Here is a 6000-nt window from a genome sequence, read left to right as displayed (position 1 = left end):
CAAGCATCTCCATGCCTCCAAGCATCTCCGTGCCTCCAAGCATCTCCATGCCTCCAAGCACTTCCGTGCCTCCAAGCATCTCCGTGCCTCTAAGCACTTCCGTGCCTCCAAGCATCTCCGTGCCTCCAAGTATCTCCATGCCTCCAAGCATCTCCGAGCCTCCAATCACTTCCGTGCCTCCGAGCATCTCAGTGCCTCCAAGCACTTCTGTGCCTCCAAGCATCTCTGTGCCTCCGGCACCTCAGTGCCTCCAGTACCTCAGTGTCTCCAGCACCACAGGGCCTCAGCACTCAGCATAACTGTGCCTCCGGCACCTCAGTGCCTCCCGCACCTCAGTGCCTCCAGTACCTCAGTGCCTCCAGCACCACAGTGCCTCAGCACTCAGCATCACTGTGCCTCCGGCACCTCCGTGCCTCAATACCTGTGCCTCCAGCACCTCAGTGCCTCAGCATCTCTGTGCCACCGACACCTCCGTGCCTCAATATCGGTGTCTCCAGCACCTCAGTATCTCCAGTACCTCTGTGCCTCAGCATTCAGTATCTTTACAAGTCTTGTCTTTCAGGAAACCTTCAAGTATTCTTCCGTGCTTCCTGCCTGCCGTTTTAATCCTGCATGAGGAAGACCTACATCCGGCCATCTCTACTGCGACCCAGTAGCGGTTCCTCTTCCCGGTCATCGGAAGAAGCCCCGAGTCCACAACATTCCCAAATCAGGTCAGTGATAGTATACTCAGGCCACATGGACCCGGGGAATCGGAACACAGACTCAAGTGCCATCCAGAACCAGGCTTCCCGAGTACAAAGTCAGGAAGCGGCACAAGGTCAGGTAATGCAGTACCTCCAGCAGTTGTCCGGGCATCTTGATCAGATTCAGGCGTCTCTAGCCTCTGTAATTCCGGCACCTGTTCCAGTAGTTGCACCAGTTGCCGTTGCCAGCAATGTCCAACCATCGGCCGGTACTACCCCGCGCCTTCAGCTGCCTATTCCGTCCCGCTATAATGGGAATCCTAAAAATTGTCGGGGTTTCTTAAACCAATGCGAGGTACATTTCGAGCTACTTGCACAAAACTTTCCTACAGACCGGTCCAAGGTAGCATATATTATTTCTGTGCTGGGAGGGTCTGCCTTGGATTGGGTGTCTCCATTATGGGAACAATCTGATCCCGTGGTTTCCAGCTATACCAACTTCATCACGTCCTTTCGAAGAATCTTCGACGAACCCGGCAGGATGACCACTGCTTCTTCCGACTTGCTCCGTGTTCGTCAGGGCTCCCATTCCGTGGGTCAGTACGTGGTTCATTTCCAGACCATTGCCTCTGAATTACGCTGGAATAATGATGCCCTGAGAGCTGCCCTCTGGAACGGTCTCTCCGACCGGCTGAAAGATGAGCTGGTTACAAGGGATCTGCCGGATCCATTAGAAGAGTTGATTTCCCTTTGCGTCAAGGTGGATCTTCGGATGCAGGAGCGTGGAAGAGAACGTAGCCGTTCAGATCGTTCCAGGTTCTGGAATCCTACTCCTAGACCGGTGGCTTTGCCTAGCTCGGACGAGCCCATGCAAATTAACCGATCCCGACTGTCTCCTGAAGAACGACAGCGTCGTCGTGAGGGTAAACTTTGCCTATACTGTGGAGTCGCAGATAATTTTCTTAAGTTTTGTAAATCCCGTCCGGGAAATGGGCAGGCCTAGCTTGTTCCGGAGGAGTCAAGCTGGGGGTTACGACTAAAGCTTCTCCAACTTCGGACTGTTTGCTTCCCGTAACTCTGGTCACCGATTCAGCCTCCAAGTCTTGTGAAGCCCTGTTGGATTCCGGGGCTGCGGGGAACTTCGTTTCTTCCTCCTGTGCCCAAAGCATGGGTTTAAAGTTACGGCCTATCGAGCAGCCAATTTCGTTGACGGCTATCAATGGGACTAGAATTTCCAAGGGTCTCATAATGTGGCGCACGGGGCCAGTTAAGCTGCAGGTCGGGGCTCTACATCAGGAAGGTCTGGAACTCTTGGTGATCCCAGAAATGCACCATGATCTGGTCCTTGGAATGCCTTAGCTAAAAATTCATAATCCCCACATTGACTGGAAGTCTTCACAAATTCTGTCCTGGAGTTCCTTTTGTCACGCTAATTGTCTCACTCCTGTTTGTCCGCTCCGTGTCTCCTCCAAGACTGATGAAGAGCATATTCCGGAGGCGTATCAAGGGTACAAGGATGTATTTTCGGAACAAGCAACTGATCTGTTACCACCTCATAGGCCTTGGGACTGCCATATTAACCTTGTCCTAGGGAAGACGCCACCTCGTGGTCGCACATATCCCCTGTCACTTCCCGAGACTCAAGCTATGTCGGAAAATTTTAAGTCCAATCAGCTTAAGGGGTTTATTCGCCCCTCTTCCTCCCCTGCTAGAGCGGGCTTCTTTTTCGTGAAGAAGAAGGACGGGGGGTTGAGACCATGCATCGACTACCACGGCTTAAACGATATTACTATCAAGAATAAATACCCCTTGCCACTAATCACAGAGTTATTTGATAGGGTTCGTGGTGCCCGCATTTTCTCCAAACTCGACTTGAGGGGAGCTTATAATCTTATACGCATCCGAGAAGGGGATGAATGGAAGACTGCCTTCAATACCCGAGATTGGCACTACGAATACTTGGTGATGCCGTTCGGTCTCAGTAATGCTCCTGCTGTTTTCCAGGGATTCGTCAACGAAATCTTTCGTGACATGTTATATCAGAGTGTTGTGGTATATTTGGACGACATACTGATCTTTTCCAAGAATCTTGTTGAACACAGGACTCAAGTCAAAGAAGTGCTCCACCGTTTACGAGAGAATCATCTCTATGCTAAGCTTTCCAAATGTACCTTTGAAGTAACATCAATTCCGTTCCTCGGTTATATCATCTCGGGGACGGAGCTTTGCATGGATCCGGAAAAGCTTTCTGCCATTCGTGACTGGACTCAGCCTCTTTCTTTGAAGGCAATACAAAGGTTCCTTGGCTTTGCGAATTACTACAGGAAATTCATAAGAGGTTTCTCCACCATTGTTGCGCCCAATACTGCCCTGACAAGAAAGGGTTCTAATCCAAGTTTGTGGCCTCCCGAAGCCATTGAGGCTTTTCCCCACTTAAAGTAAGCTTTCATGGCCGCTCCAGTTCTCCAACAACCAAATTTCGATGAACCTTTCTTCCTAGAGGTTGATGCATCTTCAGTCGGTGTTGGGGCCGTTCTCTCTCAGTACTCCTCTGATAAGAAATTACATCCGTGTGGCTTCCACTCTCGTAAATTCTCTCCGGCCGAACGAAATTACACTATTGGAGATCAGGAACTTTTGGCAATTAAATCCGCCTTGGAAGAGTGGAGATACCTTTTGGAAGGGGCTAAACATGTGTTTACCATTTACACGGATCACAAAAATTTGCTGTACATCAAATCCGCACAATGCTTGAATCCTCACCAAGCGAGATGGGCACTTTTCTTTACTCGATTTTCTTTTGTTATCAAGTACCGGGCCGGGACTCTCAATATTAAAGCAGATGCGCTGTCCCATTCACAAGTTTCCACAGACGAGGATGAATCTCTTGAGCGGAGTTTAATTCTAAATCCAGTTTCTGTCTCTGCTGTTTTAACTACTCCAGCTCCTCCTCCTGGAAGAATGTCCGTACCAGCTGGATTCCGGCCAAGAATACTACAGTGGGTCCATAACTCCAAGTTTTCCGGTCATCCCGGTGCCCAGAAGATGTACAAGTTTCTGCAAAGGTCTTACTGGTGGAACACCATGAGGAAGGATGTACAAGATTATGTTAATTCTTGTCCACAGTGTACACAACATAAATCTCCTCGTCTGCCTCCTGCAGGGTTACTTCGTCCTTTGCCTATTCCTGTGAGACCCTGGACTCACATTTCCATGGACTTCATCACTGACTTGCCCTGTTCCAAGGGTTGCAACACCGTCTGGGTAATCGTTGACCGTTTTTCAAAGATGGCACACTTCGTGCCTTTGACTGGTCTACCGACAGCTCCGAAACTAGCTCTACTGTTCATCCAAGAACATTTTCGGTTGCATGGGTTGCCACAAGAAATAGTCTCTGACCGTGGGGTACAGTTCACCGCCAGGTTTTGGAAAGCCCTCTGTTCGACTCTACAGATTAAACTTAAGTTTTCGTCCGCTTATCATCCCCAAACGAATGGTCAAACGGAACGAGTCAATCAAGATCTTGAGACTTTCCTTCGTTTGTATCTCTCCCCTTCACAGGACAACTGGGTGGAGTTGTTGCCTTGGGCTGAGTTTGCCCATAACCATTCGTTTCATTCTTCCACTGGGGAATCTCCATTCTTCGTCAACTACGGGTTCCATCCACGTGTTCCAGAATTTCCAAGCCTTCCAATAGAAGAGGTCCCAGCTGTAACGTCCACTTTACGACACTTCGGACAAATTTGGAGTAAGGTTCATGCTAATCTTAAGAAGGTTTCAGTCTGGTACAAGTTCTTCGCAGATAAGAAATGGCGAGCCGCTCCTCAATACAAAGTTTGTGACAGGGTATGGCTGTCCACGCGTAATATCCGGTTGAAGGTGCCCACCATGAAGTTTGCTCCAAGGTTCATCGGTCCTTACCCTGTGCTACAAGTCTTAAATCCTGTGGTCTGTAAGCTGGGTTTGCCTTCCCACCTTTGAATACCTAATGCCTTTCATGTTTCTCTCCTCCGTCCCCTCATTCTGAATCGGTTCCACTCAGCATCCCCTAGGCCAACGTCTGTAGTGACTGAAGCTGGAACGGAGTTTAAAATCAAAGCTATTCTTGACTCTCGTTATCTTCATAAAAAACTACAGTACTTGGTAGACTGGAAAGGTTATGGTCCTGAGGAGAGAAGTTGGATTAATGCTACTGAAGTAACGGCTCCCCGACTGGTTCGGATCTTCCACTCCAGACATCCAACTAAGCCCAGGAAGTGTCCAGGGGCCACTCCTGGAGGAGGGGGTACTGTCACACATCGCAGGCAGCAGCGGCCGCGCTTGTCAATGCGGGTGACTTGGACTGCCCGGCGCCTCTCTCCCCCCGGCAATCTCCGGGTCCCGGCGGCGGGTCGGTGTGTTCCTCCGGCAGCTTCCTGGAGCGAGGGCGCCGCCATCGTGAGTGTGGTCAGGGAGGCGGAGCAGGACTGACGTCACCTGCCTGCTCCGACAATCAGGCAAGGGCGGGGAATTCAAAGCCAGACGCCGGGCAGAGATCCGGTGCCTGAGTATCATCGATTCTGCCTCAGAAGCTGTGATTTCCAGGGCTCCCACGTTCCTGCGGTCTCCATGTCTGCATCTCCGTGCCTCCAAGCATCTCCATGCCTCCAAGCATCTCCGTGCCTCCAAGCACTTCTGTGCCTCCAAGCATCTCCGTGCCTCCAAGCATCTCCGTGCCTCCAAGCACTTCCGTGCCTCCAAGCATCTCCATGCCTCCAAGCATCTCCGTGCCTCCAAGCATCTCCGTGCCTCCAAGCACTTCCGTGCCTCCAATCATCTCCGTGCCTCCAAGCATCTCCGTGCCTCCAAGCACTTCCATGCCTCCAAGCATCTCCATGCTTCAAAGTATCTCCGTGCCTCCAAGCATCTCCGTGCCTCCAAGCACTTCCGTGCCTCCAAGCATCTCAGTGCCTCCAAGCACTTCCGTGCCTCCAAGCATCTCTGTGCCTCCGGCACCTCCGTGCCTCCAGTACCTCAGTGTCTCCAACACCACAGGGCCTCAGCACTTAGCATCACTGTGCCTCCGGCACCTCAGTGCCTCCCGCACCTCAGTGCCTCCGGTACCTCAGTGCCTCCAGCACCACAGTGCCTCAGCACTCAGCATCACTGTGCCTATGGCACCTCCGTGCCTCAATACCTGTGCCTCCAGCACCTCAGTGCCTCAGCACTCAGCATCTCTGTGCCACCGACACCTCCGTGCCTCAATACCGGTGTCTCCAGCACCTCAGTATCTCCAGTACCTCTGTGCCTCAGCATTCAGTATCTTTACAAGTCT

The sequence above is a fragment of the Pseudophryne corroboree genome, chromosome 7 (genome assembly GCF_028390025.1).
Source record: "Pseudophryne corroboree isolate aPseCor3 chromosome 7, aPseCor3.hap2, whole genome shotgun sequence".
In the NCBI taxonomy this organism is placed as follows: Eukaryota; Metazoa; Chordata; class Amphibia; order Anura; family Myobatrachidae; genus Pseudophryne; species Pseudophryne corroboree.
Note: the sequence above shows the minus strand (reverse complement) of the source record.